At 42.1% G+C, this 25,876-nt stretch overlaps 1 long non-coding RNA gene and 1 pseudogene across 2 annotated transcripts in view; both read left to right on the forward strand.

The window, feature by feature from the left end:
* The window catches only part of LOC122688674, a 129,650-nt gene that overhangs the window by 60,859 nt on the left and 42,915 nt on the right, over positions 1-25,876 (forward strand). The gene's annotated exons all lie outside the window — the stretch shown is intronic.
* Positions 8,273-8,437, forward strand: LOC122688806 (annotated as a pseudogene).

A 25,876-nucleotide genomic window follows, 5' to 3' on the forward strand; every position in this document is an offset into this window, starting at 1 on the left:
ATTTATTTATTTTGTTTTTGGCTGTGCTGGGTCTTCATTGCTACGTGGGCTTTTCTCTAGTTGTGGGGAGTGGGGGCTTTCTCTTGTTGAGAAGCATGGGCTCTAGGTGCTCGGGCATCAGTAGGTGCAGCCCAGGAGCTCAGTATTTGGGATTCCCAGGCTCTAGAGCACAGGCTTAATAGTTGTGCCACATGGGCCTAGTTGCTCTGCAGCATGTGGGATCTTCCCAGACCAGGCATGGACCCCATGTCTCCTGCAGTGGCAGGCAAATTCTTTACCACTGAGCAACCTGGGAAGCCCCCTTCTTTGGCTCTTATAACAGTTTTTAAAGTCTGTTCTGTCTGATACGTGTATTGCTACTCCATCTTTCTTTTGATTTCCATAGAATAACTTTTTCCATCCTCTCTTGTCTGTTTATGCCCCTAGGTCTGACACATAGAGAAAGCATTATACATGGGTCTTGTTTCTTTATCCATTCAGCCAGTCTAATTTGTCTTTTAGTTGGTGTATGTAATCCATTTATATTTAAGGTAACTATCAATATATATGTTCCTATTGCCACTTTCTTTATTTTTTTTAAGCTTTATGATAACACCTCGATGTAATTTTTTTTAATGTAATGTAATTTTAATATATGTGCTAAAAGGGAAATAACAGAACACCCAATATATTATAGTTAATAATAGTACATTTTGTAGAAGACTAGGGCCAATGAAACATTTGCTTTACTAACCTGCAATGTACATCAGAATGCCATAGGTACATAGAACCAACAGCACAATAAGTGAATTGTCAAAATATTACTGCCATGTTGCATGGTCATCTGTCTCCATCTGAAGACGGACTCTTTTTTTTTTTTTTCTTATTTTTTTTTTTTATTAGTTGGAGGCTAATTACTTCACAACATTTCAGTGGGTTTTGTCATACATTGATATGAATCAGCCATAGAGTTACACGTATTCCCCATCCTGATCCCCCCTCCCACCTCCCTCTCCACTCGATTCCTCTGGGTCTTCCCAGTGCACCAGGCCCGAGCATCTGTCTCATACATCCCACCTGGGCTGGTGATCTGTTTCACCATAGACAATATACATGCTGTTCTTTAGAAACATCCCACCCTCACCCTCTCCCACAGAGTTCAAAAGTCTGCTCTGTACTTCTGTGTCTCTTCCTCTGTTTTGCATATAGGGTTATCATTACCATCTTTCTAAATTCCATATATATGTGTTAGTATACTGTAATGTTCTTTATCTTTCTGGCTTACTTCACTCTGTATAATGGGCTCCAGTTTCATCCATCCCACTAGAACCGATTCAAATGAATTCTTTTTAACAGCTGAGCAATATTCCATGGTGTATATGCACCACAGCTTCCCCATCCATTCATCTGCTGATGGGCATCTAGGTTGCTTCCACGTCCCAGCCATTATAAACAGTGCTGCAATGAACATTGGGGTGCACGTGTCTCCTTCAGATCTGGCCTCCTCAGTGTGCATGCCCAGCTGCTATCCAAAAGTCTATAAGCAATGAATGCTGGAGAGGGTGTGGAAAGGGGGGAGCCCTCTTACACTGTTGGTGGGAATGCAAACTAGTGCAGCCACTATGGAAAACAGTGTGGAGATCACTTTCTTTATTTTTTTAGGTCTTTTTTCTTCCCTTCCTCTTTTGTTCCCTTGTCTTGTATTTCTCCCTGAGAGAAGTTCCTTTAGCATTTGCTGTAAAGCAGGTTTAGTGGTTGCTGAATTCTCTTAGCTTTTGCTTGTCTGTAAAACTTTTGATTTCTCCATCAAATCTGAATGAGAGCTCTGCTGTGTAGAGTATTTTTGACTTTAGGTTTTTCCCTGTCATCACATAAAATATATCACGCCATTCCCTTCTGGCCTGCAGAGTTTCTATTAAAAAAATCAGCTGACAACCTTATGAGATTCCCTTGTATGTTATTACTCTTCCCTTGTTGCTTTTAATGTTTTTCTCTGTGTTTAAATTTTGTTTGATTAATATGTCTCAGTGTGTTCCTTCTTGGGTTTATCTTGTCTGGGATTCTCTGTGCTTCCTCTACTTGGGTGACTATCTCCTTTCCCAAATTAGGGCAGTTTTTGATTATAATCTCTTCAAATGTATTCTCAACCCTTTTCTCTTTTTCTTGTTCTGGGAACCCTATAATTCAAAGTTGGTACATTTAATGTTGCCCCAGAGGTCTCTGAGACTGTCCTTATTTCTTTTCATTCTTTTTTCTGTATTCTGTTCTATGGCAGAGATTCCACCATTCTGTCTTTCAGGTCACTTATCCATTCTTCTGCCTTAGTTATTCTAGTATTGATTCCTTCTAGTGTATTTTTCATTTCAGTTATTGTATTGTTCATCTATTCGTTTGTTCTTTAGTTCTTCTGGCCTGTGAAGTTGCTTAGTCATGTCCTACTCTTTGCGACCCCATGGGTTGCAGCCTACCAGGCTCCTCAGTTCATGGAATTTTCCAGGCAAGAGTACTGGAGTGGGTTGCCATTTAGTTCTTCTAGGTCTTTGTTAAACATTTCTTGTATCTTCTTGATACATGCCTCCATTCTTTTTCCGGGATCTTGGGTCCTCTTTACTATCATTATTCTAAGTTCTTTTTCAGGTAGATTGCCTGTCTCCCCTTCATTTGATCATCCTCGTAGGTTTTTATCTTGTTCCATCATCTGCAATATATTTCTTTGTCATCTCATATTGTTAAACTTTCTGTGTTTGTGATTTCCTCTCTGCAGGCTGTAGGATCCTAGTTCTCCTTCCTGCTGGTGTCTGCCCCCTGGTGGGTTAGGTTGGTCCAGAGGCTTTTGACATTAGCCCCTTGATGGGGGGTCTGATTGGTGTTATCACCAAAGCCTGCCCTGGATATTGAGTAGCTCCTCCCCTTTGCTCTATGTCCAGGGCTGTTTCTAATTCTCCAGAGTACTCCCCCAGATCCAGGCTGAGAACTATTTAAGGTCAAGGGCTGGGACTTCCCTCATGGTCCAGTGGTTAAGATTTTGTCTTCCAATGTAGGGGGTGTTGTTTAATCCCTATGCAGGGAGCTGAGGGTCCACATGCCTCACAGCCAAAACCACCAAAACATAAAACAGAAGCAATGTTGTAACAGATTCAATAAAGACTTTAAAAAAAGATCCACCTCAAAAAAAAAAAAAATGTTAAAAAGAAAAAAAATAAGATCAAGGGCTATTACTTGTCATCTCTGCCTCTCCTAAATGCACCTTAGCATCTCCTGGGCTACCTGTGCTCTGCCATCCACAGGGGCCTCCTCCACACAGGCCACCAGATTCCTCCTGGGGTCCTGGCCTTGGTCCCCCTGCTCAGACCATCCAAAGGGCACAGCAGGCCCAGGGGCTAAAGGGCAACCCAGGCAGAAGTCAGGAGGCCAAAGGAGGCAAAGAGAGAATGTGGCAAAAGAGAGTGTGATGGAGTTTTTAAAATATTGTTATTATGATCTAATAAATAGACTGTGTAGTGAGGATATAGTACCTGAAAAAGTAACAGAGAAATCCTTACTCTAATTAAAATAAAATACAAAGGCAAAAGTTTCCCTAACAGAAATTTCGTTGCCTTTACTTAGTGGAGAATATTTTCATGAATGTTTTAAATTTGAGGTTTTCAAGACATTTTTGTAAAGTCCTTAGAAGTGAAGTGTCAAAGTTAATATTGCTGGGGTTGGAGTTGGTCATACAGGGAGGAGGGGGAGGAAGAAATTCTTAGTGGGGAGAAATAAAACATTTCTAACCTAGAATTCACACAGTTTTCAGGCTCTCCTGACCCTGTACGTGAGGCATTTATGATCCATGGAGATGACAGACAGTGCCTCTGGCTATAGGTGACCAAGCAGCTGGCTACCTGGAATGCATGGACAGCCATGGACTGCTTAGTGACCGGTGTTCTGTTAAATGCCACAGGACATTTTTAATTCTCGAAAAGTCCATGCAACTTTGTAAAAGATAAGGCGAGAGACATTGCTGGGGCTGCACCAGAGCATAAGCAGCCCCAGTGACATCTACAGAAGCTCTGGGGACTCTGAAACCTACCAGCCTTCCAGCAGCGCAGGGAGGTGTGGGCTTGGATCTCTGGCTTGCTTTAAATAGCCATCTGGACATAATAGATGAACTCCAAAAAATATGTTCTCTGTGTATTTGGAAACAATCGTATTTCTGAGCATTTTGATTTTTCTTAAACACAAGGTGACATGTAGTAAGAAGTGGTAACTATAATTAAAAGAAAATTTCTACACTAGAGCAGCTTCTCAAAGGAGGTTTTAAAAGTGATTTGGAGGGAGTGGCTTTTAAGGTTTTCATCCTTTTTCATGTATCTTCTTTAAAGTTGGTGAGTTGAGCACATCCACACTAACATGCAACTAAAACTGCTCTGTTTTTTAGCTTACCTGAGCCACAGTGAAAGGTCAGCACCATTAGCACAGTGTGTGAGCCTGTGTCCTCAAAGAACTGGGCATCTCTTTAGTAGATAAAATGCAAATTTAATAATGTAAAGACTGAAGTTAATCAGACTGGTGTCTAGCTTTCAGTTCATCATTTGGCTGAAGATGACTGGATTTCATTGAGAAAGAGGGTAGGTTGGAATGGCATCAAGTCCCAGCAGGGTAGTTTTGTCTAAAACTGAGTTGCTGCTCCTTGTAGCAAGAGCTGCTGCTTCAGGCAGAGCTGAAGAGGCTATCAAAGGGGCTGCTTTGAACTGCTGGGTCCTCGATTGGAGCAGGAAGTCCTGGAATTTACAGGAGGATGTGACTGTCAGCACTATTAGTTTACTTGGTGGGCTGGCGCCATCAGGTCATAGTGCTACAAGGTCAGGCCAGAGGAGGGTCCTTGAAGGCCAGAGGGCATCTCCTATAATAAGGTGGTGTGAGTGCTCCTGGCACCCTGCCAACCCTGGGAAAGCAGAATGACGGCTGGATGGAGGCCTGTTTCCTGCCATAACTGGATCTTCATCTCTGTTGGCTTTTCCCTCTTTGTTCAAGAAATGCTTTACCTATTTCTTGCTTGAGGGCCTATTCCTATCTGTAAACCAGTGATTTGAAATGTGGACTTGTCAGCCAAGACAGTAAGTGCAGTTTCTTGAAGTTACCTTGTCCTGTAAGGATTAAATCAGTGACCTTGGCTTTTTCAAGCTGCCCTTTGGTCCCTTTTGAAGTTGGCTCGCACACGAAGGGGAACACTCCTCCCAGTCCATACACTGTCCCAAGAGGAGCCAGAGCCCAGCCTCTGATGCTGACTTCAACGATAGTCGTAGAGGTCTGGCTAACTGTAAGACTCAGAAGAACAAATAGACATTTCTAAGGTGATTGTCACTAAAATTTCTCCTTTAAACAGCAGTGGATATCACCACTGTGAGTTACCTCTGAACTCCAATTTGAGAGCTTCACTCTAAAATCTGTGAGGGCTCTTAGACAGGGCTAGTGTCTATTTTGTTCACCCCTGGATCTGACTTTGAATGGGTGGACTGCGTCCAGCCTACTGCATGTGCTCAATTAATATTTCTTAAATGTGTGTCTTTCTAATTCATAAAATCTGACTCTAGCCATATTGTTCCAGCTACTATTAAAAACAGTCTAGGTATTACCGATGTTTGCTGTAATTTGGATCTGAGCCATAGCTGTCACACACTAGAGATCAATTTATAAAACCCACCTGAACATTGATTTCTTTTGGAGGTTCATTTTTATTTTCTGTGGTTGCATTTGAAATGGACACCTTTGTGCAAGTTCTTCGCTGGACTGACACTTTTGGAACATGATGTAGATTAATTCTCTATGAAAGTTCAGCAGTGATTCTGAACTGCTAGCCTCCCTGGAAGTCTTATTACAGTGTCATTTCTATTCACATCGTCTTTTTTTCCTTCCCACATTTTCAGTCACTACATTCTTTTTAGCAGATTCAGCCCTTTGAAAGCAATTCATTCTCTCCTTGAGAATGACAAATCTCAGTGCAGATACGATGTGTTGGCTTAGATTTGCAGGGGTAAGGGCACCTTTGGGAACACACATTAGGCCCCTTTCTCTGTAGACAGGCCCACACTTGTCCCTCCTGGAAAGGAGTTAGCAGGCCTTTGGGGAAGGAGAATTTGCCATTTCTTTCATACTTTTACTTCTTACAACTTTTTGGAGCACTTTTTCCCTTGATTTCTGAGTTCTAATCCTGGCCAATGGGGGCTTTCTGACTTACAGCATCCTGAATTATTTTTCTATGCTTGTTTCTTCATCTCCAAGATAAGAATAAAAATGCCTTGTTCACCAACATTGCCAGACCTGGGCTCTGTAGATATGTTAGTTTGCCAATACAGAAGAAAGCCCTAACCGAGACTCAGGACCTTAAACAGTTCACAGTTCTGGAGGCCAGAGTCTGAGATGGAGGGGTCAGCAGGTCCGTGCTCCCTTGGAAGGCACTAAGAATGTGTTCCAGGTCTTTCTCCAGCTTCTGTTACTTCCTTATGGCAGTGTGACTCCAGTATTCTCATGGTATTCTCCATGTGTGTTTGTGTGTGAACACATGCCTAAATTTTTTTTCTTTTTATAAGAATGCCACTCTTGTTGTATTCAGGCCCACCCTACTCCTGTATAATAACCTCATCTTACCTACTCACATCTACAATGATCCTGTTTCCAAATAAGCTCATGAGGACTACGGGTTAGTATTCCAGTATACAAATTATGGGGGGGTCACAATGCAACCCATAACATTAGGTAAGGTCAAATAGGCTTGGGAAATTTGAAGTAATGGACTGTACTATTAATCTCTCAAGTTCTCTTGTTCATTCTTGCCTTTTTTTTTTTTTAATTTTTTTTTTTTTTTTGTCATACATTGATATGAATCAGCCATAGATTTACACGTATTCCCCATCCTGATCCCCCCTCCCACCTCCCTCTCCACCCGATTCCTCTGGGTCTTCCCAGTGCACCAGGCCCGAGCACTTGTCTCATGCATCCCACCTGGGCTGGTGATCTGTTTCACCATAAATAGTATACATGCTGTTCTTTTGAAATATGTGAGGGTGGGATATTTCATTCTTGCTTTTATAGCACTTGATATATTAGGGTAAATGCCAACCTGGAAGGCATAGATTTGCTCTCTGATTGGGATCCTGCTTATAAAGACCAGATTGAAGTGAACTTACATGGAGTTTTGATTTAATACTGTTTTCATGTCAAGACATTAGTACCACCTCGGTCCTTCCCTGAATTCAGTGGCTGCCATGCAGAGGTGAAAGGTCCAGGGTTGGTGCTGTACACAGATGAAGACATGGGGGCTTTAGCAGCTCACTGCTGGGCCTTGTTTGTTTGCTGTCTTCTTGGAGATCCCAGATAGAAGATATAATAGAGGATCAAAGGCCTCTGTTTCAGCTTCAGCGTCAGTCCTTCCAATGAACACCCAGGGTTGATTTCCTTTAGGATGGACTGGTTGGATCTCCTTGCAGTCCAAGGGACTCTCAAGAGTCTTCTCCAACACCACAGTTCAAAAACATCAATTTTTCGGCACACAGCTTTCTTCACAGTCCAACTCTCACATCCATATATGACCACTGGAAAAACCATAGCCTTGACTAGACAGACTTTTGTTGACAAAGTAATGTCTCTGCTTTTTAATATGCTATCTAGGTTGGTCATAACTTTCCTTCCAAGGAGTAAGTGTCTTTTAATTTCATGGCTGCAGTCACCATCTGCCGTGATTTTGGAGCCCAAAAAAATAAAGTCTGACACTGCTTCCACTGTTTCCCCATCTATTTCCCATGAAGTGATGGGTCCAGATGCCATGATCTTAGTTTTCTGAATGTTGAGCTTTAAGCCAACTTTTTCACTCTCCTCTTTAACTTTCATCAAGAGGCTTTTTAGTTCCTCTTCACTTTCTGCCATAATGGTGGTGTCATCTGCTTATCTGAGGTTATTGCTATTTCTCCCGGCAATCTTAATTCCAGCTTGTGCTTCTTCCAGCCCATCATTTCTCATGATGTACTCTGCATATAAGTTAAATAAGCAGGGTGACAATATACAGCCTTGACGTACTCCTTTTCCTATTTGGAACCAGTCTGTTGTTTCATGTCCAGTTCTAGCTGTTGCTTCCTGACCTGCATATAGGTTTCTCAAGAGGCAGGTCAGATGGTTTGGTATGCCCATCTCTTTCAGAATTTTCCAGTTTATTGTGATCTACACAGTCAAAGGCTTTGGCATAGTCAATAAAGCAGAAATAGATGTTTTTCTGGAACTCTCTTGCTTTTTTGATGATCCAGTGGATGTTGGCAATTTGATCTCTGTTCTCGGCCTTTTGGCTAAGATCAAGTGTAGTATCTGTTCTTATCAGTTTACTCTTTTAGCAGTTTTCAAATATACTATATAGTATTATTGGACTTCCCTGGTGGTTCAATGGTAAAGAATCCTCCTTCCAATAAAGGAGGTGCAGATTCAATCCCTTGGTCAAGAAGATCCTCTGGAGAAGGAAATGGCAACATACTCTAGGATTCTTGCCTGGGAAATCCCATGGACAGAGGAGCCTGGCAGGCTATAGTCCATAGGGTCACAAAGAGTCGGACATGACTGCATGACTAAACAACATTATTAACTATCTCAACCATGCTATACCTTATATTCTCATGACTTATAACTGGAAGTTTGTATGTTCTGACCTCTTTTACCCGTTTCACACACCCCCTGTAGAAGTTCCTAGCTAGTTGCTCCAAGGATCTTTGCCACCTGGGTCATCCTCTGCTAAAATGGATTGAATTCCTTGAGCCATCGTGTGACTCAGTTGAAACTGTTGGAGCCTAAAAATACAAACTTAACCTAAAGGTTAAACAAGGGCCAAAAGGACAACAATAATTGCCACTAAAAGGGCCTAGGAAAGGAAAGGAACCTTGTTAACTTTGGGAGGGCTTCCTTTACTGTTGATCAGACAATGGAGGCAATATTGCTTCTGTCAAAACTGTGTGTACAGTTGTTAATTTCAGAGTTAAAGTTTAACATGTGTATCTATTTTTTTAAATGGGACCTCTGGACCTATTGGTCCCAGGTCTCTTTTTTGGATCAAAAAGTCTAAGTCACAGATTTACAACAAGAGGGAAGACAATGGAGCACTAGATGAAATATATCATAAATCAGTGTGACTGAAAAGAGAAGGGTCATGAGAAAATGAAGATCTCCTGCCAGAATGTTCTTATACCTTGTGAGATCTAAAGAACAAGCTAAAGAACCAGTGTTCAATTTCCCCGCCCATATTGAATAGTGAGGATTGATGGTTAATTGTAAACTACTGCCAACAGTAAACCTTTCCTCCTCAAGGTTTTCTGTGGCCTGGCCTGTTATAACAAGCCTACAGGCATAGACCTGGTCGAGGGTTTTGAGGCAGGAACATGTTAGTTTTGGGCTTTCAACAGGCATCAGTGTTGCCCAAATGAGGGGATGGAAAATTTTGATGGTTCCCTCTGAGGAGTCAAGAAGTAAAGCCTGCTACTTAGTAAGGAGGCTTGCAGTTAGCCAGTGGTGACCTTTTATCTCCAGAATTATTTGTACTTAATGAGGTCTGGACTTTCAGCGACTGTCTAAAGGTAAGCTTGTTAGCTTCTTCCACTAACAAAGCAGGGGCAGCTACTACTGGAAGCAGTGAGGCCAACATCGGACCATGGCATCTAGTTGTTTGGAAAAATAGCCTCTGGTCTGAGCTACACCTCTGAACTGCACCTAGCTTCTATATAAGGACACCCAGGGCTGGCTTCAGCTATGTATGAGATGAATGGCTTTTTTAAATTGGTGACACCCAAAGAGGAGATCTGGTGAGGGCCTGTTTGATATTATTAAAAGCTCTTTCTTGTCCCCCAGTCCAAAGGAATGGTTCTATATCTAGGCCTTCAGTGGCTTTATATAGGTACTTAGTCATTAGTCCAAATCCTGGAATTCAAATTCTTCAAAATCCTGTCATGCATTGGAACGTATGAAAATGTTTCTAAATGTTTCTTTGTCTTTTGGGGCACTTGGCTGTAATATAGCTTGTTTTCTATCTGGAGATAACTGTCTACTTCCAGGGTTTATAATATATCCCAGATATTTAAATTGTTGTTTTGAAATTTGTGCCTTTTTCTGAGAGACCCTATGCCCCAAGGAAATTAAGGACTTCAATGATATTTTGATAACCGATGCCTCCATGGAGAGTACTACATATTATCATCTACATACTATAGAATAGTCCCTTCTTTTAGGTGTATTTCCCTTAGTTTGTTAGTAGGGCCTGGATGAACAAGTGTGGGCTGTCCTGAAACCCCTGCAGCAATACTGTCCAGGTATATTGTTGCATTTGGCTTTAGTAGCGATAGTCCACTCAAAGGCAAATGGATACTGACATGAGGGATGATCTGGGATGCAAAAGAAGGCATCCTTGAGGTCAGGCACAGTAAACCATTCAGCATTTCCAGGAACCTGAATTAATATAAGGATTGACCACAAGGGGATGTATAGGGCCACTGCATCATTTACTGCTCTAAGATCTTGTACCATTCCATATTTCCCATTTGGCTTAACAACTGGCAGAATAGGTGTATTGCATGGAGTCTGACAGGGCACCAAGAGGCCATGTTTTAAGGATTTATCTAGGAGGGGTTGAAAATACTTTCTTGCTTCCAAATTTCTGGGGTATGATCTCTTGTTAGGGTAAGTGGCTTCTGGCTTAAGGGTAATTTTTACAGGTTTCACGTTTATAGCCTTTCCAGGGATTTATTTGTCCCAAACTGTCTGGTTAGCTGTGTGTAGAATATGTCTGAGAATAGGCCATTGTTTTTCCAGCTGATTTGTCTTAGAGTCAAGAAAGGGGGCTGTTTGGGGCCTTGTAGTCCTAATATGGCCCTGAGGGAGCCCGGAAGGTCTTTCCCCACTACTGGAGTCAGACTTTCAGGCACAACTAAAAAGGAATGTGAGATCAAATGGAGTTTAAATTGGCAAGTGAGAGGCCCAGTGAAGTAATGGGTGCGAAGCTGTCCAATGACATCAGTCACTGCACAACCTTTGGAGGAAAGAGGCCCAACGTGAGAGATCAGAACAGAGTAAGTGGCTCCTGTATCAGTTTTAACATTGATTTTCTTACCTGCCACTTCAAGGATCACCTGGGGCACCTTGATGGAGACAGATATCTCTGCAGGGTTGGGGTGGAGCATTGCCGCCAGAATCCGTGAGCTGCCTCAGTTGCCTGGCATGGCCATCTCAGGATCAGGAGCCCCTCTCCCCCTTTGGGACCGGGGACTGCTCCACTTCCAGTGACCTGTTTGTTTACAGACTGGGCACGGACCTGGGGGCACTTCCTGGCATTCATGGGCACAGTGGCTAGTTGACTAGCATTTGAAGCATTCTGTCTTGCTGGTTTTACCTCCAGACAGATGGTTAAAACTTCTTGGCCCCCTTGGGTTGTCCTGAGGTTGCACGAGCCCTGGCCTGCTTGTTTTCACGTTGGATTCTCTCTTCCTCCTCAGCTTGATCTCAGTTATTAAATATCCCAAAGGCTACCTCTAGGAGCTGGGGGTATAGGAGTCTGTGGGCCTGATTGTAACTTGTGGGTCTGATTGTAACTTTGGCCTAATATCAGGGATGGACTGGCTGATAAAATGTTGTCCCAGCAGGAGTGGATGGACTGACCCTCAGGAGAGGATGAATCACTATTTCTAAAACCCTCCACAAGCCATCCCTGAAAGAGAACTAGATTTTCTTTTTCTTCTTGGGTCGCTCCTTTAATCTTTTCATAGTTGAGTTTTGATACATATAGTCTTGCTTTTTGATGCACTTTCTCATTCCTTCTAATACACATTGGATTATGTGGTTCCTAGTCTTCCTGGATGGCTCAGTGGATAAAGAATCTGCCTGAAATGCAGGAGATGCAGGAGATGTGGGTTCAGTCCCTGGGTCTGGAAAATCCCCTGGAGGAGAAAATGGCAACCCACTCCAGTATTCTTGCCTGAATAATCCCATGGACAGCAGAGCCTGGCGAGCTACAGTCCATGGTTTGAAAAGAGTCGGACATGACTGAGTTCTCTCCCTTCCATGTGGTTCCTGGCTTCTGTTCCCTTTGGGTAATTATAATCCCAGTGGTGCTCCTGATTTGGGCCTGTGTCTCTTCCCATGACACAATGTATGTAAGTGCTCGATTTAAGCCAACTAAATACAGCTCATTTACAAGCTAATTTTTAAAGAGACAAAACCAGAGATCTCATAGTTTTCCTGCCTGAGTTTTTAATTTTGTTTTAATTTATTTAATTGGAGGATAATTGCTTTACAATATTGTGATGGCTTTTGCCATACATCAACATGAATCAGCCATACGTATAGATCTGCATGAGTTTAAAAAGGCTTCCTCTGCCCCCCTCAGTCTAGAGGACTATAGATGGATCAGATAGTTCCTGAGAGCATAGATACATTGCAAAGTCAGAAGAGAGAAATGCAAGCCCTTCTTTTTTTTCTCTCTCTTTAAAATCCCACTAAGTAACCCAAGGCTGGATGGAGTCTCAGGTAATGTGGGCTGCATTTGTATTTCAAGGCTTAAACGCTCCACTGTGCCCACAGTTTTGGCAGAGACTTGTAGCAGCAGTTGGACAGACAAAAACTACATAAGACAAAGATCCCTTTACTCAACATAGACTAATGACAGAAACTTAAAGACACAAGAGGTTTTCAGGATAAAGGGGCTGGGAGTGCAGGCATAAAGATCAAGGACAAGGTAAAGGAAGAAGGGACAGAAAACAGCAGGAAAATCAAGGTGAGAGTGGGGTGATCAGACTTCTAGCCAGTACATCATATGAAGTTTAAACCTCTCTCACTCTTATAAATATCCCATCAGGGAGAACCCCCTGGCCCAAGGTCTGCACACCTGCTCGTCACCCATCAAGATGAGCCATTGCTGGCCCAAAGGAATAGGGCTCACACGCTGAGAGGAGTGATGCTGTAGCTCCCTGACGTCCACTCTCTAGGAAGGATGGGACAGAGACATAGGAGAGGTCAAAAGAGAAGGAGATAGAGGAGAGAAAAGGGATAAAGGAGAGGGGGAAATTGTTGTCTGAATGAGGGTACCGATGCCCCCTGGGACCAGGAAGGAACTGACTCCGAAACAAGAGGTTCAGGTGGCCACTTGTCACCCATGGGGAAGCTGCGTTCGGTGGTCCCGGAGGCGCCCAGTTCCCCTGCCTGCCCCACATTGGGCTCCACAAAGTCTGTTACTGGCCAGCGTTCTTGGCCTCCTGAATCAATAGAAATTGAGAAGAGGCCAGACAACAAATTCAGGCAAGGCTTTACTGGGGCTCCTGCTGCAGCACAGGAGAGTGAAAACAAGAAAGAGCTTCCGTTGCTTGCTCCCTGGTATGGTGTGGGAGCTGGTTCCTTGGATGGAGGGAGGGTAGGGACAGGTTCAGAGGTTGGGCCAGAGGAGTGATTTAGGTGTTTACCCACCCCGGGTGGTGCTGTGTGCAGGGGGCATGTGCAGTACCCTGCTTTTGCCCCCAGCTCCTTAGAAGTGGCAGTTGGGTTATTGGTCTTTTTGTGTCTTGTTCATAGTTTGCCCAAACTGCGCACACTCACAGCTATTCTTAGTCCTATATAGTTTCTTTGTATTTTGTCCAGGTGCATGCACTGCAGCAAAGGGTCCCAGATCCCAAACTGTCTCCCCCATGCCTCTGACAACCACCAGTCTGTTATCTGTATCTATGATCTTGTATGTGTGCTTTTTAGATTCCCTGTATACGTGAGATCATACAATATTTGTCTTTCTCTGCCTGACCTCAATAAGCATAATACCCTCAAGATCCACCCATGTTGAAAATGGCAAGATTTCATTCTTTTCAATGGCTGAATACTATTCCACTATGAGTGTATGTGTGTGTGTGCATACATATATATAGTCTCACATTTTCTTCATCCATCAATGAACACATAGATTATGTTCATCTCTTGGCTATTGCTAACAATGCTGCATTGACATGGCAGGATGTAGGTATCTATCAGAGATAGAAACTTCATTTCCTTTGCGTATGAATAAATACCCACAGTGGAATTGCTGAATTATATAGTAGTTGTATTTTTAATTTTTTGAGCAATGGCCATACTGTTTTCCATAGTGGCTGCACCAATTTACTTTCCAACCAACTATGCATGAGAGTTCCCTTTTCTCCAAATCTTTTATCAGTGCTTGTTATCTTTTTTTTTTTAATTAAATAATAGCCACTCCAACAGATGTGAGGTGATATCTCATTGTGGTTTTGGTTGTTGTCACATTTTTAATTAAACTTTTGAAGTATAGCATACATATTAAAAGTACACAGAAGAGTACAGTTCAGTGACTTTTCACATGTGGAACATGCCTGTGTCACCAGCACCCACATGAAGAAATAGAGCAGCTCCCAGAGATACTCCATGTCCATGGGGACCCTTCTAAGTTTCTACTGTCTTCAAAAGTTACCACTATTCTGAATATTAACAATGTTTATTATTTTTTCTTGGTTTGAATTTTATTCTATATACATATTAAAATTTTTAAAATAAATTTTAATAAATTATACAAATAAATTATAGTAATTTATTGCTGTTGTTTAGTTGTGAAGTCTTGTCCGAGTCTTTTGTGAGCCTCCTCTGTGTGATTTCCCAGGCAAAAATACTGGAGTAGGTTGCCATTTCCTTTTCCAGGGGCTCTTTCCCACCTAGGGATCAAACCAGCATCTCCTGCTTCTCCTGTGTTGGCAGGCAGATTCTTTAGCAATGAGCCTCCAGGGAAGCCCATATAGTCACAGTATGTACTTTGCAGTGTCTGACTTCTTTTGTTCAACATTATATGAGATTTCATCCTGTTGTTGCCTGCAGTGATGCCCATTTATTCTGCAGGGGAGGACGAAGACTTTTTCCTCTGCCCTTCTGATTTCTTAGCTGAGACTCTTATAATAAAAGATTAATAAGAGAAAAACAAGTTTATTAACATGCCTACCTCATCATGGGCGATACCAGGGGAAAATTAGTAACTCTCCCAGGTGGCAGAGAATTAGGGATTAGACCGTCTTAATAGGGAAAGAGAAGACAGATCTAAGCCTTTTAAGGGAGAGTGAATGGTATTTAGGAAGGATGAAGGGGCCCTTGAAGAGTAGCTGGGAGCTATGAGAGTTTGTGACAAAGTTTGTGAGTTTGTGTCAACTTCCAGTCTCCTCTCTTGTGATAAGTCAATCTTCCCCCGTTGATGAAACTTCCAGGGAAGGGGTTGATGACAGTTGAGTTGGTTTTGGAAGTTCTATCTTTAGGCAGATAAGGGAGTTGGAAGAAGCATCTCTCTTCATTTACTCTTCTTCAAGTGCCTACAGCGCAAAATAATCAATATATTCAAGTGACATCTTTGGGGCGGCATGTCCTGAATCCCTGTGGTCCTGTTTAGGTATGGTGTATTCTGCTCCCCTTCAGTTCCAATGGCTGCATGACAGGGTGCCTTCTTATTAGTAAAATTTACTGTCTTCTGTGTAGTTACTAGGTAGTTAAATACTGGAGTCAGTTGCTAAATGATTGTCCACTTTTCTTGTTTTTGTCCATATTCATGTAATTCAACTGCCAACCTCCAAGATTCAAATGCCTGCCTAGCTTCCTCAATGTTTGTAGGTCTTTTTCCCCCTTTATTCTATCACCAAGGAATATTTGAAGCTTAATTTTCCCACCCTTGAATAACTATCTGCAGTAATATTGAAGAGGAAACATCTGCTCTAGTCTTTAGAATTTTCTACACTAATGTGTGAAGAGAGTTGTGAGCCATGGCAAGTAGCTGTTGAGTGATGGCCCGGGAGGAACAACTGGGTGGGTGATAGGGCTTTGCTTCTCCTGCTTTGATCGCCGGATGTCAGGAAGTCAGCCGTGATTTTTGACAGTGGTACATTCTTCCTCATGATAAATAGTTATGGAGGCCATGATATGAAAGAGTAAGGGGTGATTCACAGTAAGGTTCTTTGGGAAAGAAATACTGAACCTCCTCCCACCTCCAATATCAATTCCCATTTTTTTCAAGCAAAGATGACTCAGCCTTATGAATGTGAGTACTATTGCAAATTACTTTTAGCCTTTCCCTATGCTGAAGGTTTCAGTCAGTCCTGGATAGTAGTAATTAATGATGATGTGATAAAGTTTGATGGCTCCTGTAAATCCACACATCAGGGTACATAAGGCACTTGGTGTCTGGCACTTAGTAAGTACTCAAGAACTGTGGTTGTTGTAACAATTATTGGCAATGATTTGGCCTTTTTCTTGTGCCAGCTGAGGGCCCATGCTCGCTGGATTCTGTTGCGTGGTTGGTTAATCATTACCAGCTTGTTAGGCAGCCGGAAAAGCTTGTCAGCTGAACCTGGCTGGATTCAGCCATAACTCAGGCCTCCCTTTCTGCCTCGCTGCTTGTAGGAAATGAGGAGCTCAGGGTGTGGAGCAGCGTTCTCCCTGGCTGCCTGCATGGTCCCAGCTGCACCTCCAGAGAGGAAAGCCAGCGCCGCACACACAGCAGAGGCTCCTGCCGTCAGATGAGAAAGCCGCTGAGAACTCGGTCCCCAGGCCGGAGTCTGGAGGCGCTGGACCAAGCGCCCTTGAGTGGGGGTCATGTGGCTCTGTAGGGAGTGACTGCAGAGCAGTTGTCTTACAAAGAGAAAGAGCTTCATGTGTTCCCTGCCAGTATGCTACCCCACAAACAGTATTTTGCTCTATCTGCTTTTCTCTTCAGTTTCAGACATCAGAGCATTTCACCCCTAAAAACTTCAGAATGCATCTCCTAAAAATAGGGATATTCCCTCTTCCTTGCAACAGACAATAGTACACCTAAGAATAATAACAGTGATGGTTTTACCATCTAGTATCCAGTCTTTTCAAATTTCCATACTTATTGAAAAAATGTCTTAGTATTTTTTCAACATTAGGATCTAATCAAGGTTCATGAATTGCCTTTGGTTTGTTTTTTTTTTTTTTCCCATTTTAACTTTTAATAGCCTCCACGCCTGCTTGTTTAACATTTTGGAGAATCCAGGCTAGTTGTCTTAGAGAATGTCCCACATTATGTGTTTCTTAAGGGTTTCCACATGAATTGTTTACTTTTTCTTTAGCATTTAGCATACACTGGAAATTAGTTTTAGAAATGTTAGCAGATTCAGATTAAATATCATCTTAGTCCACTTACGCGGCTCTAACAAAAATACTGTAGACTGAATGGCTTATAAACAACAGAAATTTCTCACAGATCTGGAGGCTGGAAGTCTGAGATAAGGGTGCCCCCATAGTTGGGTGAGGGCCCCCTTCTGGGTTGCAGTAGGCCTGCTTGTACCCTACATGGCAGAAGGGGCAGTGAACTCTGAAGGGTCTCTTTTGGAAGGGCACTAATCCCACTGATAAGAGCCGTGCCCTCGTGATCTAATCATCTCCCAAAGGCCCCAACTCCAAATACCATCACCCTTGGGATGAGGTCTCAACATAGGAATTTTGGTTTGGGCACAGACATCCAGTCTATAGCAAACAGAGTCACCAAAATTACTTCATAGGTGATGCTGTGAAATTAATATCATATAATGTCCTGTCTCAATATTACTGATGCAGAGCTGATGACTGCTGGGTCTTTCCACCAGAAAAGTACATTTTTCTTTACAATTAGTAAGCATTTGTGGGCTGATTTTTGGCAGATTATAAATATCTTGTATTCCTTAAAAGTTTTCAACCAGATTTTTACCTTCCTTTGATTCTTACCTGAATCAGCTATTACACTGGAAGTTCAAAACGGAGATTTGGTGATTCTTATATTGTTTCTATATTGAGCTACTGGTGAGTTTTCCTTACTCACCTTTTTTCTGAGTATCACTGTAGATTTGTGGATTTCTTATGGCCATTCTTTTTGATCCTCTGGATGACCTTCATGTTGAAGGTTAATAGAAAATTGAGGTTGTTAGTTGACAAGTTCTGCTTCTGTAAAAATGATAGTGGTGTGCTTTAAAGTAGTTTCTTAACTATAGACAACTGGCCTAAAAGTTGGTTATGTTCAGAAGTATTTAGGATGCTCAAGAAATCAGGGTGGATTTGTGGCATGGAGGAGGGTATTTCTCTTTAAGAACCAGCTCTGTTTGGGACAGTGATAAAATTGTAGAGCCCAAGAGGGGCTTTGATGCTGAGTATTGCCAGAGCAAGGAGTAGAGTGAGGCATTCATCTAGTAACTCTCATGTTAAGGTAACTGAAGCTTTTTTCTGATTTGAAGCATTATCCTGTCTCCAATTTTTCTGTCACTCACATGGAAGAAGAATGACCAAAGACTAGTGAGAGAGGATGGGGAGGTAGTCCTGTTTAGAAGGCCCATCAGTGAGGATTAGAATCGCCAAAAGCAGAAAGTTAAGCTATCAGTGCCTCTCAGTTACTGCAGGCAGCCAGAGAAAGGCCCATTAAAAACAGCTCCATCAAAGTCCAGGAATTTGCCAGGGAGCTGTGTTCAGATGGAGGCCTGAGCCTTTTGAATGCAGAGATGCACCTTAGGTGGGGAGGTGTTTTGATGAGGGTGGAATGTAGCCCATTTTTCTCCCAAAATGAAATGTTTCCAGAATATACTCCCCCACTTGCAGACACATAAACATTTCTCCAATGTTAAACAGTCTGCCTATGTATGGGTACGTTTAATAATTAGAAAACTAGGACTTTGCTGGTGGTCCAGTGGTTAAGACTTTGCCTGCAATACAGGGGATGCAGGTTCAATCCCTTGCCAGGGAACTAAGATCCCACATACCTCAGGGCCAAAAAGTCAAAAACATAAAACAAAAGCTATATTGTAACAAATTCAATAAAGACTTCAAGAAAATAATTATAAAACCAGAGGAGGCTCCATCTAGAAAATGGAAAGGAGCTATCAGTTCTCTCCCTAACAAGAAAGGCAAGGAAGAAGCAAGTTGGTTTGGGGTTTGTGGAGACTGAACTTCTTTGTTTGCAGCCCTCCTCTCCTGAGTTGGCTCCTCCAAATCTCTTCAAGAAAATTAGAGACACCAGGGGAACATTTCATGCAAAGATGGGCTCAATAAAGGACAGAAATAGTAGGGACCTAACAGAAGCAGAAGATATCAAGAAGAGGTGGCACAAATACACAGAAGAACTATACAAAAAACATTTTAATGACCCAGATAACCATGATGGTGTGATCACTCACATAGAGCCAGACATCCTGGAGTGTGAAGTCAAGTGGGCCTTAGGAAGCATCACTACAAACGAAGCTAGTAGAGGTTATGGAATTTCAGCTGAGCTATTTCAAATCCTAAAAGATGATGCTGTGAAAGTGCTGCACTCAATATGCCAAAAAATTTGGAAAACTTAGCAGTGGCCACAGGACTACAAAAGGCCAGTTTTCATTCCAATCCCAAAGAAGGGCAGTGCCAAAGAATATGTAGGAGAAGACTCTTGAGAGTCCCTTGGACCAGAGGATATCAAACAAGTCAATCCTAAAGGAAATTAACCCTGGAATATTCAATGGAAGGACTAATGCTGAAGCTGAAGCTCCGATACTTTGGCCACCTGATTGAAGAGCTGACTCACTGGAAAAGACCCTGGTGCTGAGAAAGATTGAAGGCAGGAGGAGAATGCGACAGAGGATAAGATGGTTGGATGGTGGTATCACCGACTCAATGGACATGAGTTTGAGCAAGCTCTGGGAGATTTTAGGAGTTTATAGGAGTGCTTTAGTTTCTGAAGCCTGCCATCACAAAGTACTGCAGGCTGGTTGGATAAACAACCACCTGGCATTCTTCTGAGGCCTCTCTTGGCTTGTAGGTGGCTGCCTTCTCCCTATGTCTTTATGTCATCTTCTCTGTGTTTAAATTTCCTCCTCTTACGAGGACACTAGTCATACTGAATTAACACCTACCCTGATGATCTCATTTTAACTTAATTACCTCTTTAAAGACACTATTTCCAAATACAGTCACATTCTGAGGGACTAGGGGTTTGGACTACAACATATGAATACATACATGAACATTATATTCCATAAAGTTGATATAGAAACCCATCCTAGTATTTAAATATTAAAAGTTATCAGTATACTTATAACTTAAAAGCAAGCTGCCTGAATGCTGCTTTAGTGTACAACTTGTCCTCCCCCGCCAACAAAAAGTACCAGAAATAAGAACAAGAGCAGAGCAATCTACAATAATTTAAAGGTACTTAACTGGTGCTTTCCTTTATGTCTGCATCTCTTACTCTGTATTCAAGTTTTAGGTCTGTAAGGAGAGGAGAAATCAGTCATGATAGACAGTACCCTGTAATAGTTCTAATACACTTCTCTGAGCAGACTGTACATTGTTGAGCAGCTCCTCCATACCTGTGCAAGTCTTGCTGTGGTTTGCTCACTCACTAACATGTCTTCACAGTCCCAGAATTGAAACCTCGGGCCCAAGGTTTAATTCTGTAGCCTCACTATCTGATGCCACCTGCATCAGAATCACATGTGGTGCTTTAAACATGCTCATCATGGGCACTATACCCTATCTAGTGCATCAGTGTCTTTGGAAATAGGGCCTAGAAACATACATTTTAAACAAATGCATCAAGAAATTCTCAGGCAGGTAGAATTGGAGAACTACTGTGCTATTAGCAGGACTTGCAAATCTGTGCCACCATGAAGTGCTGACAGTCATTTCACTTCTCAGAAGCTGCTATTTGTAGGTAAATAGCTGTGGCTTCTGGCCCCTGCCATCTTCCCTCCATGTTTGGTCTCCATTAGAACAGGGTTGAAATCTCCTTGACCCCACATCCCCTACTCTTTGCCTTTGGAATTATTATGCTTATTTGATGTCAGATGTCTCTTGGGTTCATACTTCACTGTGATGATGAGTAGCTTCTAGAAGCTTCTAACATATCTAGAAAGCAGTCTAACCATGTGACACTTACAAAGGTTTTATTTGAGTGCTTGGGACCAAGGTCATTTGGAAACATTTTCTAATTATCTGTCGTCTGTGTTCAGTGTAGGTTAGATAATACCATCCCAGAATATGGTTAACCTGGCAGGGGAGTAAAATATGAACAGATAAATTAATAAATGTTCTTTTGTTCAAAGTTGATCTTTTAGGTTCCAATTCTAATTATATGAGCATATCATCTTTTAGGTCTGAGAATTTCTTCTTTGAATCATTGATTCCTTGGAAAATTCAGATGTCCGGGAGCAAATCCTAGCCACCTTGCCTTCCCTCCTGCTGCACATTGGTAGTACCCATTCCCTTGTGTGTCTGACTCTTTGCAACCCCATGGACCGCATCACGCCAGGCTGCCCTGTCCTTCACCATCTCCCAGAGCTTGTTCAAACTCATGTCTGTTGAGTTGGTGATGCCATCCAACCATCTCGTCCTCTGTTGTTTGCTTTTCCTCCTGCCTTCAATCCCAGCATCAGGGTCTTTTCTGAGTCAGCTCTTCGCATCAGGTGGCCAAAGTATTGGAGCTTCAGCATCAGTCCTTCCAATGAATACTCATGGTTCATTTCCTTTATGATTGACTGGTTTGATCTCCTCTGGTCTAAGGGACTCTCAAGAGTCTTCTCCAACACCATGGATTGAAAGCATCAATTCTTTGGCACTCAGCCTTCTTTATGGTCCAACTCTCACATTGGTACATGACTACTGGTAAAACAATAGCTTTGATGATACAGACCTTTGTCAGAAAGTAATGTCTCTGCTTTTTAACATGCTGTCTAGGTTTGTCATAGCTTTTCTTTCAAGATGTAAGCATCTTTTAATTTCGTGGCTGTAGTCACTATCCACGGTGATTTTGCAGCACAAGAAAATAAAGTCTGTCACTGTTTTCACTGTTTCCCCATCTATTTGCCATGAAGTGATGGGACTGGATGCCATGAGCTTCGTTTTTTGAATGTTGAGTTTTAAGCCAGCTTTTTCACTCTCCTCTCTCACATTCACCAAAAAGCTCTTTAGTTCCTCTTTGCTTTCTGCCATAAGAGTGGTGTCATCTGCATATCTGAGGTTATTGATATTTCTCCTGGCAATCTTGATTCCAGCTTGTTCCTCATCTACCCTGGCATTTTGTGTGATGTACTCTGCACATAAGTTAAATAAGCAGGATGACAATATGCAGCCTTGATGTCTTCCCTTCACAATTTTGAACCAGTCTGTTGTTCCATGTCCAGTTCTGACAGTTGCTTTTGACCAGCATACAGGTTTCTCAGGAGGCAGGTAAGGTGGTCTGGTATTCCTATTTCTTTAAGAATTTTCCACATTTTGTTGTGATCCACACAGTTGATGGCTTTAGCGTAGTCAATGAAGCGGAAGTAGATGCTTTTCTGGAACTCTCTTGTTTTTTTTGATGATCCAACAGATCTTGGGAATTTGATCTCTGGTTCCTCTGCCTTTTCTAAGTCCAGGTTGTACATCTGGAAGCTCTCAGTTCACATATTATTGAAGTCTAGCTTGAAAGATTTTCAGCATTACCTTGCTAGCATGTTAAATGAGTGCAGTTATGTGGTAGCTTGAACATTCTTTGGCATTACCCTTCTTTGGGATTGTAATGAAAACTGACCTTTTGCAGTCCTGTGGCCACTGCTGAGTTTTCCAAATTTTCTGGCATATTGAGTGCAGTTTCACAGCAGCATCTTTTAGGATTTGAAATAGCTCAGCTGGAATTCCATCAGCTCTGCTAACTTTGTTAGTAGTGATGCTTCCTAAGGCCCAGCTGACTTCACACTCCAGGATGTCTGGCTCTTGGTGAGTGACCACACCATTGTGCTTATCCAGGTCATTAAGATCTTTTTTGTAGTTCTTATGTATATTCTTGCCACTTCTTCTTGATATCTTCTGCTTCTGTTAGGTCCATACTGTTTCTGTCCTTTATTGTGCCCTTTGCGTGAAATGTTCCCCTTGGTATCTCTAATTATCTTGAAGAACTATCTAGTTTTACCATTCTATTGTTTTCCTCTATTTCTTTGCATTGTTCACTTAGGAAGACTTTCTTATCTCTCCTTGCTATTCTTTGGAACTCTGCATTCAGATGTGTATATATTTCCTTTTCTCCTTTGCCTTTTGCTTCACTTCTTTTCTCAGCTATTTGTAAGGCCTCCTCAGACAACCTTTTTTCCTTTTTGCATTTCTTTTTCTTGGGGATGGTTTTGATCACTGCCTCCTATACAGTGTTACAAACCTCTTCTCCATCTTCGGCTGCAAAGAATATAATCAAGTTGAGAACATCTGGTGATGTCCATGTGTAGAGTCACCTCTAGTGTGGTTGGAAGAGAGTGTTTGCTATGACCAGTGCATTCTTTTGGTAAAACTCTCTTATCCTTTGCCCTGCTTCATTTTGTACTCCAAGACCAAACTTGCCTGTTACTCCAGATATCTCTTGACTTCCTTCTTTTGCATTCCAGTCCCCTGAAATGAAAAGGACATCTTTTTTTGGTGTTAGTTCTAGAAGGTCTTGTAGGTCTTCATTAAGGTTCAACTTAAGCTTCTTTGGCATTATTAGTTGGGGCATACTTGGATTACTGTGAAATTGAGTGTTTTGCCTTAGAAACAAACTGAGATCATTTCTGTCATTTCAGACTCTTCTGTTGACTATTAGGGTTACTCCATTTCTTCTAAGGGATTCTTGCCCACAGTAGTAGGTATAATGGGCATCTGAGTTAAATTCACCCATTCCCATTCATTTTAGTTCACTGATTCCTAAACTGTTGATGTTCACTCTTGCCATCTGCTGCTTGACAACTTCCAATTTACCTTGATTCGTGGACCTAACATTCCGGGTTCCTATACAATATTGTTCTTTACAGCATCAGACTTTACTTTCACCACCAGACACATCCACAACTGGGCATTGTTTCCACTTTGGTTCAGCCTCTTCATTCCTTTTTGAGCTATTTCTCCACTCTTCTCAAGTAGCATATTGGGCACTTACTGACCTGGGGAGTTAATCTTTCAGTGTTGTATGTTTTTGCCTTTTGATAATGTTCATGGAGTTCTCAAGGCGATAATACTGTAGTGGTTTGCCATTTCCTTCTCCAGGGGACCACATTTTGTCAGAACTCTCCACCATGACCTGTCCATCTTGTGTGGCCCAGTAGAATATGGCTCATCGTTTCATTGAGTTAGACATGGCTGTGATCAATGTGATCAGTTTAGTTTTCTCTGATTGTGGTTTTCATTTTAAGATTTAGATAACACGGTTTTGGAGCTTCCTTGGTGGCTCAGTGGTAAAGAATCCACCTGCAGGAGACATGGTTTCAACCCCTGGTTCAGAAAGATCCCCTGGAGAAAGAAATGGCAACCCACTCCAGTATTCTTGCCTGGGGAATCCCATGGTCAGAGGAGCCTGTAGGGCTGCAATCCATGGGGTCACAAAATAATTAGATAGGACTTAGTGACTAAATAACAACACTAATTTTTATGCAATTATATTTTAGGTTAGTGGACCATAATGTCCCATAAGAGTCAGGAGTGGGGTCTCTTGAATGAAGTAGACTTTCCTATTCAGTCATCCTGAGATAATGTGGCTTCTGGGGTAAGAAAACTGTTCTGGGAGACAGACTAACCAAAAAGGGAAAGAAATGCTTTCCTTTTCTGTACCAGATACAGATGGATCCTCACATAACTAAAGTATTAAGATGCCCAGTGGGACTGTGGTGGTTGCAAATGTGGGCAAGGCAGGGAATGGATAATGATGGTGAGTGGCTGCCAGCACAGGGAGGCAGGCCTTGTGGAGCGACCCTGGGCAGCCCTTTGAAGTGTCAACATCAATTACTGTATGTTGTATTATACTTGCACTCTAAGATCACCCAACCTTTGATGAAGTTTTGTGCAAATTTGGCAGTATGGTCTCAGCTACAGAGGGCTGAAGAAGAGGATTAATGTAGCGGGGGCCATGCCTGGCCCTCTAAGTACTGAGTGGGGTGAAGGGGGGAGGGCAGTAGGCAAGCAGAGGGCAGTTCATCTTGGCACAGGGGGTGAGGGAGGGGACAATAGAACAGAGGACTTAGAGAATCAGTTCCTATAGAAAACAGCACTTTGGGGAAATTTTTAAAAACAACTAGATTTACTCTTTGATTGTTGTCCCCAAGTCTCCTCAAAGTGGGTCTGCTGAGCATTTTGTGGATGTCTTTGGTCACATGCAATTATATCTGTTTCTTCTGCATGGTGATATGGGCATCATGTTACCCAAGAGATCCCCTTGGTAGCAGACTAGCTGAAAGTGACTTCTCCCTCTCTCTTGAGTAACTACTGCAAATAGTGTCCAAACACCACTTCATCTCCTAATTACCTGGCAGGAAGAAACAAATTTATTGATTATAGTGCTGGTTCGCTGTGAAGACTCAAGTTAAGGATTTGTTCATTTAAACTTAGTGTGATGAAACAAGTCAGAAAGAGGAAAATGATATTGCATATTAATGCATATATATGGAATCTAGAAAAATGGTACTGATGAACCTATGTGCAGGGCAGGAATAGAGACATGGACATAGAGAAGGGACTTGTGGACACAGCAGGGGAAGGAGAGGGTGGGACAAATTGAGAAAGAAACATTGGCATATATATATATACTACCATGTGTAAAATAGTTAGCTAGAGGGAAGCTGCTATGTAACACAGGGAGCCCAGCCTGGTGTTCTGTGATGACCTAGAGGGCTGGGATGGGGTGAGGAGGAGGCACAGGAGGGAGGGTAGATACACACACACACACACACATATACATATATATATATATATGGTTATGACTGATTTGCATTGTTGTACAGCAAAAACCAGTACAACATTGTAAAGCAATTATCCTCCAATTAAAATAAAAACAGGTAAAAAACATAAACTTAGTACAATATGCTTATATTAGTCATTAGGGTCTAGGAGCAACTATTAAGGAATTTGAATTTTCAGACTTCTA

The sequence above is a fragment of the Cervus elaphus genome, chromosome 33, assembly GCF_910594005.1.
Source record: "Cervus elaphus chromosome 33, mCerEla1.1, whole genome shotgun sequence".
In the NCBI taxonomy this organism is placed as follows: Eukaryota; Metazoa; Chordata; class Mammalia; order Artiodactyla; family Cervidae; genus Cervus; species Cervus elaphus.